The sequence below is a fragment of the Camelus dromedarius genome, chromosome 7 (assembly GCF_036321535.1).
Source record: "Camelus dromedarius isolate mCamDro1 chromosome 7, mCamDro1.pat, whole genome shotgun sequence".
Classification (NCBI taxonomy): Eukaryota; Metazoa; Chordata; class Mammalia; order Artiodactyla; family Camelidae; genus Camelus; species Camelus dromedarius.
This window is the reverse complement of record NC_087442.1, coordinates 11733242-11750502: the sequence shown is the minus strand read 5'-3', so window position 1 is coordinate 11750502 and position 17261 is coordinate 11733242. Positions and strand designations below refer to the sequence as shown.

General features: G+C 44.5%; 1 protein-coding gene across 2 annotated transcripts in view; it reads left to right on the top strand.

Moving 5' to 3' along the window:
- The window catches only part of TMEM178B (transmembrane protein 178B), a 329704-nt gene that overhangs the window by 254462 nt on the left and 57981 nt on the right, over window positions 1-17261 (top strand). The gene's annotated exons all lie outside the window — the stretch shown is intronic.

Below are 17261 nucleotides of genomic sequence, written 5' to 3'. Positions count from 1 at the left end.
GTAAGTAGGGGAAAAAGACTTCTAAGTTCCAAAAGCAGACCATTAGTACTTACTTAACTGTTAGCGAACAGTGTTTCAAATAATCCTTTCTGTTATGAGGTCAACCACACATTGTTATCCAGCCCTGCCTGTCTATCTTGCTTATTTTCAGCCATATATCAAGGCATAAATCCTACTTACATTATTAGAACTTTTTCTGTTATTCCCTGGCCACCCATGATTCTTAATTATCCCTAACCTAGGTGAGTCTAGGAACAGCTTTTATCAGCTCCTCAGCCTCACTCCCATCTCTGCAAGAGCAACTCCCTGACAAATTAGAGGATAGACTGACACCGCTGTCTGCCAAGTGCAAAAACAGAACAACAGTAGAAAAACTCTTGCAGCTCCTAGTTTGGCCTCACCTGGGCTTTGCTGTATTACAAAGAGATCAGACTCTTCTTCTGGGGATTCTTTTTGAACTCATTATGTGACACAATGACAAGGTTTTCTTTGAGACTCCAGACTTCCCACAACATCCCTCTCCCTTTCAGCATCCATCCATCACAAGGACCAGAAACCTTGAGCCCCTTGGGCAGGTGGCCTCTCAAAGACTTGGACAGGGGTTTTGAGGGGCTGAAGTGGTTTTGAAATTTTGCTCTTATCTTCCAGGCTTTGAGTTGTCATGGATATAATTAGTTCTCTCTGTTTCATCCCTCGGCTCCTTTCCCTCCTGGGTCATGACTTGATTAAAAATATTATCTACTTATTGGTGGCATTCTAGTACAAAGGGCCATTTGAGAATTTTGCAGAAACTTCAGCACCATTCCCTGGACTCTGAAGTACGGGAGAAGTCAAACGCATTAGAGTCCACTCTCAGGGACATTGCTCTTCCATGAACTAATATCATGTGACTTTTTGCCCTCCATGGAGCTACCTATTACTTTATTTTATGAAAGTCTTATATCTTGGAATTTAACCACTCTTCGGGGTGGGGCGGGGAGTCAAGAATAATTTCAAACTATTACAAAAACTACGGGTCTTCTTTCCAAATAATGTGATTTATGCACATACCCATGTGCACCATTGGCCGGTCCTTTGTTTGCAAGCAATGGAAATCAAGTCTGGCTAACATAAACAAAAGCGAAGGGTGCTAGGGTAGCTCATGGAATTGAGTAAGAGAGAAGCATCCTAGATAAGAGCAGGGCAGGAACCTGAGCGGTCCCAGGGTTTGGGGTTCTTTTTCCTGCCTCAGCTCCAATAACCCCTGGTGTCTGTATCTGCCCCAAATTTCAAAATCCCAGAAGAGTGAAGTTAATTGTCCTAGCTTGAGTCAGATCAGTCAGCTGTACCAGGAGGGCAGGATGCTCATTGGGACTCACTTTGTGTAGTGTGAGGCCATTCCCAGCAATGGGGAAATCAATGTAAGCTAGGCAGGCATGTCTCCTACAATCTAAACTCTCATGCCATTTCAAGGCATTCACAATCCTCTTGCTTTGGAGGAAGATTAAAACCAGTTTCGACAGAGTTCATAGAACCTCAGAATATTAGCATGGAAGGAACCTTAGATAATACTTACATTGTTTTATTGAGCATTTGCTATGTGTCAGACATTAGGCTAACCACTTTACCGGTACCATCTCCTTTTATTTCTACAGTAACTCCTTTCAACAAGTACGTGTTAACTATTGTTCTACAGATAAGGCAACTGAGACACTCAGCTTAGAAAAAGACAGTTTGAAATCCCCTAAGCTTTCCATCACTGGTCCTCATAACTTATTACAGTCAGGGCAGGAAATTCTCCTCCTGCTTCTGAATTCCTAGAGATCCAAATTTTATGTCTAGTTAAATAGGTCAGAGGTAAGTTACAGAATGACGTTTGTCCCTGCCTAAAATGGACTTGGTGGCAGATGAGTCCCTTCCCAAGCCCATCTTTTCTTACACCATTGTCAGCTAGGACTTTGAAGAGGTTTTCACGAAGAGAAGCTATACTTAGCAGACCCCTTTTTAATAAAGGGAAATGTTAAACCTTCACATATTCACCCATTTCTGCCAGCCAGAGGCGTGGACTCCCTCTGCCCGCCCACCACCTCCTGCTGCGTCTCCCTGTGGCCTGACACTTGTCTCCCATCACCACACGGCTCACCCACAACTGTTCCGTTTCTGGGCCTCTCATCCACCCACTCTTGCTCTGTTATTCTGTCACACAACCCCAAACTCCTGCATATTCTCCACCCACCCCTCCGCGGTCATCCTACTGGCCCCTCCGTTCTAGAAGAAGCTCATTTTCTCCCCTCAACCCTCACCTATTGTCTGAAACCTGCCTTCTTCCACTTACCTGTTGTGATTTGCAGAAGGTGCTCGGCCACACTCCCTGTTTGCTTTTCATTGGCTGACTCCCTGGGCTGTGTGCTTTCATGGCTATAAGGCTCTGTTCATGGAAGCATTTGGGTACATCTAGATGACTGTCTGGGACATTTCTGCTAGTGAAGCAGCTGTCCTTACTCATATAATATTATGACAGCTTAAGTGTCTGTCAGGTAACGATAAAAGTTCCTGGAAGGCAGCAGGAAGCAACTCAGGTGTGTCTCTGGCTCCTCTGGACCCAGTACAATGCCAAGTTCACACTAGGCACGCAATAAGAACTTGCCCTGAATTGTCTCCATCGTATCAGTTAGGCTTCCAGTAGAGATGTTTGCCTAAGATAAATGGTAGGCATGCCTTTCCACTTTACAGAGGGTGTCACTAAGCTGACCACCTGGTTTGCTGTGAGTGCAACTGTGAACTCCCTGAAGATTGAGCCACTTTTCTTGAGGTGAAAACCCTTCTCATTACCTGAATTGACTCACGCTGAATTCTTCTAAACAACAAGGAAGGTGGTTCATTATTTCTTCCTCCTGAGGTTGTTGTGTTCCCTCCTCCTAAGCCCCTTCCTCCCAGTCAGAAGGATCCTGCTGTGATAACCAAAACCTAATCCTAGGAACAGTTGAGGAGTTAGTTAAAAAGGACTCGAGTAATAACCATTTCAGGTGGGTGTTAACTTTTCCTCATGGCATCCTGGGCGGCGAGCAATAGTTTTCACATGCCCGACTCCACTGCGGTTCTGAAGCTTTGCAGCGCTGGACATTTTATACAGTTTCAAGCTGATTTAGGTAGGAGTCAGCAAGACTTTCAGTTATTTCCAAGGAGCTACACAAACAAACCGTGGGTAGAAATCAAACGCTCTGGTTTCCTGGAAGTTCTATCAAGAATTGCAGATGTTTTAATTGGTACAGCCATTGTGGTAAACAGTATGGAGGGTCCTCAAAAACTTAAAAATAGAACTAACTACCTTGTGGTTCAGCAATCCCACTGCTGGGCATATGTCCAAAGGAAATGATATCAGTATCTCAGAGAGATGTCTCTACGCCATGTTCACTGCAGCGTTGTTCATGATAGCCAAGATACGGAAACAACCTAAACGTCTGTTGAAAGATGTATAGATAAAGGAAATGTTCAATGGGCTATATTATTCAGCCTTGAAAAAGGAGATTCTGCCGTTTGTGACAACATGGATAAACCAGGAAGACTTCATGCAAAGCGAAATAAGCCAGGGACAGAAAGACAAATACTGTCTGATCTGACTTACAGGTGGAATCTAAAAATGTCAAACTCATAGAAACACAGAGTAGGATGGTGGTTACCAGGGCTGGGGAAAGGGGGAGATGGGGAGATGGGGGTTAAGTGATACAAATTTTTATTTGTGTGCAAGATAAATAGGTTCCGGAGACAATGTACAACCGTGTGACTACAGTGACGATATTATAGACCTGAAATTGCTAAAAGGGTGGATCTTAAATGTTCTCACCACAAACAAAAAGGGTAACTATGTGAGGTGATGGATGTGTTCATTAGCTTGATTGTGATGGATATTTCACAATGTGTATCAAACTATCAAGTTGTACCTTAAGTATAGCTGACAGTTAAAAATCATCTATCAATTATCACTTAAAAAAGTTGGAAAAAGTGTTTATATTTGAGATGGTAAGTAGAATAGCAGCCTATGCACTTACTGACCCTATGTATTGGATATTTTATACACATTAAATCTTTCTTCTCCTTTCTGAAACAAACAAATGGAAAAAAACCCCAGAATTGCAGATGTTTTGTATACACCATTTCTGCAGATGCATCTACATTATTGTCCTGGGATAGTGCAAAGGCTCACTGGTGGTACCCTTACTCCTAGCAGCAGTAAGGTTTCAGTAGATCTCTCTAGGCTTCAGAGTCCAGCTGAGTCCAGCATGGTATCACCACACCTGGATCAACAGGGTCTAGGAACTGGGCCTTCTTGGGTTTCTTCCTTCTGGCAGAAACAAACTCTTGCTCTGAACTCCAGTTAGCAGGAACATGCCAGCAAGTTTATCACATTACCCTGATGCTACTACTCTTATTAGGTCCAGGAGGTATAAATAGAAAATTTACAGTAAAAAAACAGTGGCTCTTCTGGGTTCTCCTCTGTCAGTGACATGGGTAATGTATGACATCAAAGGGAGAGAGTATCTGTTTCTCTGTTACCAGCTTGCCTTAATGAGTAAGTCCTATCTGCCCTCCTGATAGCCCCATCTGGATCCATGGAGTGGTCTCTCCAGTAAATTGGTTTTGAAACTGGGTCATATTCACACCTGGACTTCCGTTTGTATAGCCTGATGGAAAAAGGAGGGTGCTCTGTGCACAACCTCAGTGAAACAAAGCAAAACAAAACAGCAGTGAGAGCTGTTATGTATTCACCACTTAGAGCTTGGGGTGATTGGCAAGTGTGGGAGGTCCTGATGTGCCTAGGATCTTAAGATCTCTCATTAGCCAGTAAGAACACACGAGCACACCAATTATACCAGCTGTTGCTAGGCAGCACCATGCTGCCAAAGTCATCAATAGAGTCAAAATCCCATTGACTTTCAAAACTGTCCTTGGTCACCGTCAAAGACATTAACTCTTGAGAGCTGTCTGAAGGAATCTGAACGGAGAAAATTGTGTGGGGTCTACAGTTTTACAGAAAACCTTTGGTCTGAACGAGTCATTCAGAGACTTGGGGGAGAAAGGAGTTTTCCAGAGTCCTCTGTCTTTTAGCGGGGTGCCTGGCGTGAGCACCTTAATGATCTGCCCTGGATCTTTAGAAAATAGCGAGAGATTCTGCTTTTCCTTTTCAAGATATAGCTGCTTTGGGAGCTGAGCAGTAGCTGACAGGAGGTGGTTTTGGGGGACCAAGTTCATGGCTGGAAACTTCTTGTCCTAGGCCCAAGCAGTTACTACTAAGGGACATTTTAGCTTCTCACAGAGAAATACTTCAAGCACCCAAGTCTATTTCCTTTCAAGTTAAAATTACCTTCAAACAAAGAAGAGAAAAATAATCATTTAGGCTTAAAGGAGAGAATGGGAGGGGGCAAGCCAAAATCATCACTTCTCTCTCTGCCACCTTCCTCCTTTCTTTGCTCGGTTTTGGGGCAATATCTCTCCTTGAGTGTCCGGAAGCGGTCACGTGTTGTTCTTGATCACATGCCTCTGGCTTTAAGCCCCAGCAGCACACTCTGCTGTTATGAACAAGCTTAGGTGGTTTCTGTCCTCAAGTGACAAATTTTTGCCTGTTTATTTGTGTTTTTATGTATTACATCCTATTTTGCAAAAATACTTTACTGTGGTTTTGGAGGGGGGTCAGCTCCCACTCAGAATCAAGTGATTTTTACTTTGAAGGGAAATTAGAGCTCTCTGACTGCCTCTCTCCATCTCCAGAGGGCCGGCCTCATCCCCAGCTCTGGCACGGGCTGGCAGATATCCTAGTGGGGTTTTAAGGACACACATTAACATGTTATGGTTTGAATTACCTTGTCTTTGGGTTTTCAAAGCCAGAAATCCTCAAATTGCCTGGCCCACCCTGAGATGACATTTGGTTGGAAATTTTATATTTAACTTGAAATCGAGGGTAGGGATCATAATTTCCCAGCTCTGACCTTTAACTCTCAATCCCATGTTACCCATAGCCTATCTAATGTGCATATTTCCTTGAAAGAAAATTTACGCTCTGGGGCCTCTGCACAGACTCTCAAATGAATGAGACACAGTTACTCAGCCTTGGCCAGGATCTGAGCATTGCTCTTGTATTTATGAGCAAACAAATATTTATGGAGACTACAGACAAGATGTAGCAGGAAGTAGAGGAGGACAGGATCGTGCTGGTCAGAATTTGGAAGCGTTTTAAAAAGAAGATGCCATCTTTTTTCTAAAGATGGGAGTGTGACTTCCAGAATAGATAGGATTTGACTGAGGGAAAAGGAGAGAGTTCATATGGCAAGACTAGCGAGAGGAAGGGCGCAAAGCGGCCGGATGGTGTGGGGTGTATGCAGGGCCCCGGCTGAGCCGGGAGCACTCAGCAGAGCTGGCCGGCCTTGAACGCCAAGCTGAGGCAGCTCACTGTGAGTGTGCCTAGTTTGTTTCTTGTACCTCTTTATTATGAGGCTTTTTTATTGTGGTAAAAGATACATGACATAAAGTTCCCTGTTTTAACCATTTTTGTTTGTAGCATTCAGGATTCACATTGCTATAGCCATCACCCCCACCCATCTCCAGAACTTTTTCATCTTCTCAACTGAAACTCTCCACCTATTAAACACTAACCCGTTTCCTCCGCCCCCCGGGAGCTGGGTCCTACTTTCTGTTGCTAGGAATTGTCTGTTCTAGGTATCCCGGATAAGTGGACTCATACAGTATTTGTTGTTTTGTGGCTGTCTGATTTCACTTAGCACCCTGTCCTCAAGGTTCAGCTATGGTGAAGCATGTGTCAGAATCTCCTTCTTTCTTAAGGCTGAATAACAACCTGCTGTGTGAATATACCACATTCGTTTATCCACTCCTCTGTCTGAGGACATTTGGCTTGCTTCTACTTTTGGGCTATTATGAATAATGCTGCTGTGGGCATGGGTGTACAAATCTCTGTTCAAGTCCCCACTGTTACTTCTTCTGGATACATACCCAGAAGTGGAATAGCTGGATCATATTGGAATTCCGTGTTTAAGTTTTTGAGGAAACTGCGTACCATTTTTATTATGAAAAATTTAAAACATGAACAAAAGTTGAAACAAAGAGGCAATAAACACTCATATACTAACCTCTCAAATTCAAAACAAAAGTCTCCAACTGCCTGGCCCAAGAATGCCATTTGATTAGAGATGTTTTATACAGTTTGGGATTTTTTTAAAATTGAAATGTGGTAAGTTACAATGTGTCAATTTCTGGTGTACCACATAATGTCCCAGTCATACATATAAATACATATATTCATTTTCATATTCTTTTTCGTTGAAGGTTGTTACAAGATACTGAATTTAGTTCCCTATGCTATACAGAAGAAATTTGTTTTTTTATTTATTTTTATATATAGTGGTTAGCATTTGCAAATCTCAAACTCCCAAATTTATCCCTTCCCACCCGCTTTCCCCCGGTAACCATGGATTGTTTACTATGTCTGCAAGTCTGTTTCTGTTTTGTAGATGAGTTCATTAGTGTCCTCTTTTTTCTTTTCTTTTTAGATTCCACATATGAGTGATATCATATGGCATTTTTCTTTCTCTTTCTGGCTTATTTCACTTAGAATGACGATTTCTAGGTCCATCCATGTTGCTACAAATGGCATTAGTTTATTCTTTTTATATCACTGAGTAGTATTCCATTGTGTGAGTGTACATATATATATGTATGTATGTACACACACACATCTTCTTTATCCAGTCATCTGTGGATGTACATTTAGGTTGCTTCCATGTCTTGGGTATTACATATAGTGCTGCTATGAACATTGGGGTGCATGTATCTTTTTGAATTAAGAGTTCCCTCTGGACATATGCCCAGGAGTTTGGGATTGAGAGGCAAAGATCATAATTGCCTAGTTTTAGCCTTTAGCTTTCTATCCCATATCAGACATAAACTTCTGATACTTATTTCCTTGAAGGGAAATTAGTATTCTTGTATTCCTGAAGGGAACAGAAACATTCATAGGTCACAATCCAAATCTAACAAATGCTAACATTTTGCCATGTTTACTCCATCTTTCTCTCTTCTCTGTCTACCTACCAGAAATGTTTTATTTTTAGTGAACTGTCCCAATGTAAATTGCAGATTTCATGGCCCTAAACATCCCAGGGCACTTAGATACCCACACTGTCATCATCACATTCAACAAAATGAACAATAATTTCCTAACATCACCCATGCCAAGTTCATAGTCTCATGTCCACAGCTGTCTCCCAGATGTCTTTTGTGGTTGAATTTCTTATTCCAAACCAGAATCCAGTAACCAGCGGTCATTTGTGGCAGGCTTTGGCTTTGTCCAGCAGATGGAGAGGACAGACTGGAGGTCTTGAGCAGGAAGAGAAAAGATCAAAAGTGAAATCTGGTGTTGTAGACAGCAGCATTTTTTTTTTTCTGGGCCCCTCAGGGCCATTATCTAACTCTTGGGAGTGGCTTTAAGAGATTAAAGAGTGAATTCCCTGCTCTGGAGCAAACCAGATACAGGTTCTAATGGGGCTCACATCTGGCATCTACTCTTGCCAAACTTTCAACAGATCTGAAAAAATGACTTACAGTGGGTCATTACCAAGCTACCAGAAGTTCTGCACATACCGTTTCCAAGCACTGTTACTTAAGGTAAATAACCCTCCAGTTTCAGTGCTTTGAGCTTGTGCATTTATGGTATTTATATACCGGGAATTCACAAAATGTATGATAACTCATTTTCTCCTCTTTTATAAAGAGAGCTTATTGTTGGGGAAGGATGCTGTCCTGGGTGCTCCAGAGGGTTTCTCTCCCCCAGGGTAACTCAGTCTTGATCCTTCTTTCCCTCCCTCTATCTTTAGGGAACCATGAAACCAAGAATTCCTAAATCCTTCATCTGTTACCAAGTCAGCAGGATATTTACTGAGAGACAACTCTTTACTCAGCAATGAGGAGGAGTCAAAGCACTTGAAACTAGGAGAATGAGAACTAATAGAAGCATAATAATGACAAAATCAGTGCTTTCAGCCTGGAGTGTAGAGTGTAGCAAATGTTTGGTTCAAGGAGGAAGGAAGGAACCGGAGGAACTTCCAGGAAAAGACAGAAGTTGCAGGGTCTTGAAGGATTTAGGGGGTGTGGCTAAGAGGTCAGGAGAAGGGAACAGGTTCATCCCTTCCGCCTTATGGGGTCAGAGTTCATCCCCAGTCCCGCCTCACCCTCTTCATGCAAACCCCTCCCATCTCTTGACTGGACGGACATGCCAGCAGCTGCTGGTACTCCCAAGAGCAGGGTTCCTGAGACATATTTTTATCAGCAGCTCCTGCAAAGATGCTCTCATGGTCTCAAGAAGACTGTCATTTTCTTCCTGCTGGTTTTCCTGCACGTGGTTATCATAGACCACACCCACGCTTCTCTTATGGGCACCGGGTGTGGGTTTGGAGGAGGCTAACTAAACAAGTGACTTTCAGGTGTGCACCACTCTGTTCGGGGGCATTAGTACCATAATCTGGAGGAATTTATTAGCCTAAAATTTTTTTCTTTTCCTCTTTAGACAAAGGGATGGCTTCATTCTTCGGCGCTTACCCTCTATTACTTTGATTGACATTCTTTTTTACCTTCTAAAGACTGACACGTTGAAAGAAATGCCTCTTTTTGTCCCAATATGTCACCAGCGAGCTCTGTTACTTGACCTCTCCTTGACTCGTGGTTGCATTTCTGGGGGACTTTGTTTGAAGTTGGATTCCGTGCAATTTAGTCAAAGGTTTTCTCTCTAATGACCACAGTGGCGTCCTCGGTGCCTTCCAGAAAACCCTAGAAAGACTGGACAGAAAGCAGCTCCATGGTGGTTGGCCCACAGCCTGACTGTTGATGTTCTTGGTACATTTTTCCCGAGCTTTCAGGATGGACATGGGTTGGGCTTTTCGGTGAGGAAATGGGTGTGATGACAAGAACTTAGGCTTTGGGCACAAGAGAGTTTGGTTTAGATGTGGTCCCCCCACATCCTAGTTACATAGGCCTCATGCACCGTAGGGACCCTCCCGTCTGCCATGCCAGGAAGCTCAGGAGTCTGGTATAGTTTGAATCCCACCTCTGCCACTTGCTGTGTGGACTTGGGCAAGATATCTGTTTTTCTGAGCCTCCATTTCCTGATCAGTAATAATACCTACTTCAGGAGTTGCTCAGAGGATTATAAATGCCTCACCCTCCACAATGTCTGATAAAAAAGCCAAATCATGGCCCCCATGTAGAATAATAATATCGTAGTACCTCTGTCCCAGGGATACAGTCTATGACACAGCTGTTATTTTCTACCAATGCCAGTATTACTGTAGATCTACGGTACTTCGAGCAAATTCTGTCATTTTCCATTTTTCATCTATGCCTGGTTCCGGTACCTAGTCTCTGATTCTAAGACACAGATGAAGCGAATTGCACAGTGGATGTATTTATATATACTCTCAGCCATATCGCACCCTGTGCCTCCTTCACCTCTTGACTCTGGATGCCTCCCAGTGTGCTAGCCCATTTTTAAGTTCTTATGCCATGTTTTAAATTTTGAGCTCCTCACAAATTCTGTGCCCACCTGTGATACTTCTGACCTGTCATTATCTTCTCTTTGTGTACCCACAATCCCCCGCTGCCTCTCACACCCAGTGTGTCTTCCTCACTCCCCCTTCCTATCGCCTAAGCCGCCCCCACCTCTATCGACTTACTTGTGTCTGATAACTCTGATTCTGGTTCCTTAGTTTAGTTAGGTTTCCAGAGAAACCTGACTACAGATAAACTCCAGAAGACTCTGCAGAAGGAATTCCACAGACGCATGGAACAGTTATTAAGAATTTAGCTGCACACACATATAGCATTGCACAACTTCCCAGGCTTTGTTGTTTTGATCCTCATAACAAGCTTAGAGCTTGAGCAGGGCTGGTCTGTTATTCCTGTGTTAGGACAAGGAAGCCAAGGCCCAGAGCCAGAGGTTCCCCAAAGCCTGTCTGTTTGTGTTGGTACCGGAGACAGACCAGTGACTTCTAGTTGGGTGTTTGGTTCACAGCGCTCAGCCCCCACCTTCCTCAGTAAATGGAAAAGAGCACTGTGTATTTACTCTGCTTATTTATACATGTATGGCTTCCTCTATCAGGGGATTGGGAGAAGAGGACGCAGGTGGGGGTGCGGAATGGGTGGGAACCGGAGAGCTATAATTAATTCTTTCTCCCACACAAACCACTGAAATACCACATATAAGAAACAGCATCACCCGCAAAATGCCATGATTACGCAGCATTGCTTCATATTTGGGAGGAAAGAGGGGAAGGCGTGCTAATTAACAGGTGGAGATGGAATGTTTACAACATACTATTACTGGTAATGGAATTATCGTCACCCTCCTAATTATAATGGAGATCCGGACTCCTCCCCATGAGGCATCTGGCCATGCTTTGTGCAAGAGGATGAAGTGAGAGGCTTGGGGGCCTTGAGGGGCCTTGATACCCTCCGCCCCCATTGCCAGGAGAGGGAGCGAAGGCAGCAGCAAGGGTGGAGGAGGAGTGGCTCATTACACCAGGGAGGAAGTAACGCTGCCAGCATCCTTCACCTGTTCTTCATCCCAAGTTCTTCCTGGTTGTCTTGTGTGCCTCACTGCCCAGGAGTTTGCTACCTAAATTTCAAAGGAGACAGGGGATCTGTTTCAAAAGATCAGAAGAGGCAAGTGGTGGAACGTTCCACACTTTTGTCTCCTTGACCCCACATACCACCCTCCAGCCTGTTACTCAGATGCATCCCTTGATCCTTCAACTGCCCTCTCAATAGGGGAGTCCCTGGTCCTGCTGCCTTTGGTCCTGCCGGTCCTGCCTGGTCCTGCTGCCTTTGAAGATGCAAGATGCAACAGTCTTGAGATCCAGGATGAGATCCAGGATGAGAATGGAGACCAGGATGGCTTCTGTCTGGGCCTCTCACGTGACAGAGAAGAAAACAGCCTTAGAAAGATGAAGTGACAGAGGGGGCCATTCAGGGTTTCACCAACACTCAGGCTGATCACTGCCTTCATCCTCCCCTTCATCACACCTGTATCTGTTCAGAGGCAAGAGGCCATTCCAGATGTGGCCTTAAAGAAGAGGAGAGAGATGAGGCTCAGGGTACAGGGGTTTTGTTTGTTTGTTTTGTTTTTTAACACTGAGAGTTGGGATGTCTCTTCCAAGTCACTTATCAGTCTCCTGGAAGTCCACATGAAACTAAGAGGAAGATCATAAAGAAGGTCACTGTCACAGAGTAAAAATGAGGGATGAAGTGCTGATGGAGCTAGGAAAAAAGCACTTCAGTGGTCCCTGCAATTTAGGTGCTGTTGAAGTCCCAACATCAGTTCAGTATGGGGATAATAACACCCTAAGACATTTGTGATTGTTGTTGTTCATGGGAGAAAAAGAGTCAAGAGGACAAAATGTCACCCAAGTTAAACTTACTTTCTTGGTCCTATGAACATCAGTGAGTAGGGTAAAAGAGGGTGTGGGAATCCTTTCAGCACTGCCACCACCATCACCCCAAGAAGACCGTATGTCAGTTTCCCTTCATTGAAGGTTGAGGGTTGCAAGAAAGATGAACTTCAATTGGTGTTGACCATAATGTGATCATGGCATTTCTCTCTTCAAAATCGTAGTGATTAACTGTTTCATTCAGCTTCTTTCCCTTAGAAATAGTGCAGTGAGAAAAAAAAAAAGTAAGGTTCCTCTCTCAAATAGTTGTTGGACCACCTTTAACACTGAGTCCTGAGGGCACTTGTACCATGAAGATCCTTCTGTTGGGCAGGTTATTCCAGGAATAACATCACTTCTCTGAGTCTGACCCCTCCTGCAAGCCCTAAAACAGACAGACCTGATATGGAATTGATGGTCTCCAACTTAGAATGAGCCATGTTCCAAATTTTCCCTGCAATATGGCGGTTTGGAACTCAGAACACATTTTCTGATAGAAACCATACTATCAACAGTAGGCAGGTTTCCAAGCCCATGAGTAAAAGCCCATCTGTAACTGAACTGGGAGTTGGGAGCCCTGGGTTTTAGTTTAGCACTGTCACTAGCTGCCTCCGTGACCACGGGCCGGTCATTTAGTCACTGCACCTGATTTTCTCACTTGAAAACTGATTATCTTGCTACATTGAGTAATACAGAATTTAATCACCATGACAAATCCTTGCATGAGAAGTTATAGTTCTCATTTCTAATTTGCAATCCCAGGAATGAATCTGCCCAGTCAGGGACAGGAGCAGAGGTGCCCTACCCCTGTGCCTTCCAGCAGCTCTTGGGCAAGTGGGACTCAGATGGGAAAGAACTGACTCTACCAGGGGCTGAGTCAGGGTCAATGGCTGGGTCAGGAGATTGGAGGTGGGGGGTGGGTAGGTGAGTGGTCACTAAGGCAAGATTGGAGGAGGGGTGCCACAGTGTATACAGGTGGACTTTCTAACACAATGGGGACTCAGTAAGGAGCCTTTGATGGGGGCTAAGGGTGGTATCAAAGACCAATTTTAGGATATTTGATACCTTTGCTTGGCTTTTATAGCCTAAAACTTTGCAGCAACTCTTGGAGTCCAGCTAGAGGGGAAAATTTAAGTTCTAGATCCACATTTTGAAAAAGAGGAGCCCTCTTCACACCTGTGGCCTCTGGAAAGTCTTTGTCATCCAGGTACATTGAGGCTGAAGGGACCCCTGGTTTTGCTACACTACTTGGGGAGCAGCTGTGACCCAGTCCCTGTGCTGGGGAGCCTGGGAACACCCCTAGGAGGTGCAGGAGCTAACATATGGGGAGCTGTCCTGCCCAGCCTCCCTCTCCTCACCCCTGCTTCTCTGCCTCCCCCCATGCCTCTTCCCTACTGCAGCGGGGTTTCTTTTCTCCCCAAGGCTTGAATCCTCAGACACCAGTGTGGGTCTTTTCACTGGGCCATCTGCAAGAGCACGTGGGAGGCAAATTAGACTGTTAGGCAGGGAGCAGAAAATATTATTTGCTAGAATGGTTTGATGGAGAATCCCGTGCTTTCTGGAAGCAGCAGGAGGTGCTGGAGGGGGCTTCAGCGAGCTGTGTCCTAACGGCCCCTGGTGTGAGCTCCCAGAGCTGGCAGGTGAGGCAGGCATCTCCCGTCCATCCCACTCTGTGTACAGATTAGGCATCTGAGACCCAGAGAGGTGAACCGAGATCACAAAACGAGGAGGCGACAGAGGCAGGAAATGGCTCCACTCTTTGTCATTGTTGAAGCCCCTTCTCTATTTCCCGAGAAGGGGCATTGAGGAAAGAGACCCAAAAGGGCATTTTCATCAGTAGGAAAGCACACCCACTCCCCAGTCATCCCAAATTAGCAAGCATCAAGCTGTAATCAGTGTTTGGTGACTCTGTGGTCAGCACAGGTTCGGCACCTGTTTGCTTTCTTTTTTTTTTCTTTTTCTTTTTTCTTTTGGGAAGGTTTGCTATCCATGCAAATTCCGACCAGATTTATCTCCTGTTCCTGACTTCCTTCCCATTTTTTTTTTTTTTCTTATCTTCAGGGGCCTACCATGCAGCCCTACTCAGGCTGGGCCTCTGTCTACAATCCAGCCCTGGCCAGTGTAAGTATTCTTCTAATCACTCCTGGATTCTGGCCGCAGCTTTCTAACTAGACCCCTAGACCTCAGTCTGTCTCTGACTTGGGCGGCACCACACTCGATTGCCAGAATAAGCATTTGGGGAAGGCAATGGGAAATACGGGATGTGATGGAATCAATCACCTTTTAATGTATTAGCTGACACATGGTCCAAGCAGAACCATGATAAGAACTCAGGCCTTCTGACTCCTCTTTCTAGGTTATAGTAACAAATGTTTCCTATAATCCCAAATGTCCTAGGACGATAACTGTTCCTTAACTGGGTTTGCTAGACACCCCCGAGCCTCTACCCAAGAGATTAGTTTCACACCTGTTTCCAAGTACATGTCTTTGTTGTTTCTTGGAAGATGGTTTCGAGATGTCATTTGTTAGCATTCTTTACCTGCATATTGAACCCCTTTAAAGTGAGAGTCATTTGACTTCCCGACTGCTAAATCATCAAGGGCATGTCTACATCTCAATAAATTCTTTTCTTCTGCTGGCCCCAGGGATTTTCTATTTCACTTTCCTTTTTAAAGTGGTGTCTTACTTTGGGTCTTGGGATTTTCATTGCCCCTTCTTGCCTTGCTATATTTGAAAATAAATACACAGGTATTCTCCACTTGAAAAGAAAACTCAGTGGGCAATGAAATACATATTCAGGAACTTTAAAAACAGCAAACTCTGTGTTGAGAATCTGGGAACACAAAGATGAACTTAAGCTGGTATCTGTTTTCAAGGAACCCATGGTCAAGTGGAAGCTACAGGCATGGACACAGATAATTAGAACGTGACATACCACTGGTAGGGGTTCTCTTGGTAGCAGGTCTCCCTGATACATGGGGAGTTCTACAAGTTTTGGACCAAGCTTGGTAGAGTTCACTGCTTATATTTTTTTATTTTATGTGTATCTGTTCACCAGGTGACAAGGACAAAAATATGGGCCAATTAACTCAGACTGAGTTTCAGAAGCACACAGAGGTCTCTATATCCTCTCCCTCCCTTTCCTTCAGTTCCCTCTGCCCTGAAGTCCCAGAAGCCTTCGCCCCTAGCTTACTCTCTCAAGCGTCTGCATTTTTCTGCCTTACCCCACTGCTTCAGCTTGGGCTCTGAGACGTACATGTCGCCTTAGCTTGGATCGGTTTTGCCTTTCCTTTTCCAAGTCTGTTTCATCTTTCCTAGAACCTCCTTTCTCCTCTTCTTTCTTCCAAGCTGGGAAATACACCCACCCAGTCCCAGAATAGCGTCTTTTAGCCATACTCTTGTGTAAGGCAGCTGGCGGCTTTACATCGGAGCTAAGTTTCATGCAGTTCTGAGAAAAGATATTTAAGTTTTCTTGTAAAGCCAGGGCCTCCATAACACTCTCACAAAGAAGGCTGCAGCCTGCTCTACCTGGACTGGGGCAGGGGGTGGTTAAAGAGGACTCCAGGAGCACGTAGGCTTTGAGCAGGGAAGGTATTCTTCATACAGAGGGTCACTGGTGGGAGACACAGAAGCACAGAGTAGGGAAGGACAATGATGCATCCCGTCTTTGCCTCTGGCCTGTCCTCTCTGCCCCCAGATGAAATGGTGGCCAGTTGTCCCAATGTCCTACTTTTCTTCTTTTACTCTCTGAAACCTTTTTTAATGGCCTGAGGACCACTTCCTCCTGAAAGACCCCCTAGAAGCACTATTAGGGGCAACAAGAGTGTGAACTGGTGACCATTAACACAATCCAGGTCTTAGATGGGTAACTGATTAACTAGGGTAGCTACAGACTGGGATCCCAGCACTCCCAATTCTATCCAGTGCCAAAGAATAATTTTTAAAAAGTCAAAGGCCTGACTCCCATGCAAAATAGAATGGACTTGTCTCAAAACTTTATCCAACTTATTAATTAATCAGGGAACCAGTAAGACAGTGAAGCTGATTCAAAGACCATTGAAAGGCAGGGGGTTTTACTTTCCATAGGGAAAGGCATTTAAAATATCCTAGAATAAGAAATACGATTGTTAGGTTAGATACAAAACTAGTTCTGAACCACAGGGCAATAACCAGTAGGCACGGGGCTTATCTTTTCTCCAGGCTAGAACTCATTTGTGTCTCTAAGGACGCTGTTCATTTGCATTACTCTGGGCTAGAATCATTTGCTGTGCTATCAGTTTTCAAAAAGTTCACATCTAACCTGAGAGTTGTAAATATCCTAGTCAATAGCAAATAGCAAGTCAAACCGAGGCACGCATTTCTAAAAGCTCCAGGAAGCCAGCTGGACACTCCCTGCACCTAAAAGGGCCCACAGTAAATCCTTTGCAGCATTTCCAAATCCTGGACAGTTTTTTCTAATCCCAGGAAAAGTGGCTTTAGGAACAGCCTCAGAATAGTTTTGCTCTTTTTGTCCTTCATGAATAACAACAGCAGACACGTATTGAGCATCTTCAATGTGGAAGGTGTTCTGCCGCGCCAGAGTAGTTCCAAAAGCGAAGGGTGAGTCCCGCCCAGCAGGACTTCACTAAACTCACAAGCCGCACCAGGAAGGGTTAAAAAGAGGAGCGGCACAGACCCTCGATGTTACTACGTTCTGGAGAGAGAAAAGTTCATTCTGGCGTGAAAGGGCAAGAAGGCTTCTCGAGGAAGCTCGCTGGTGCCTGTGGGTTGAGCTCACCTGGTTTCCTCTCTTCGGGC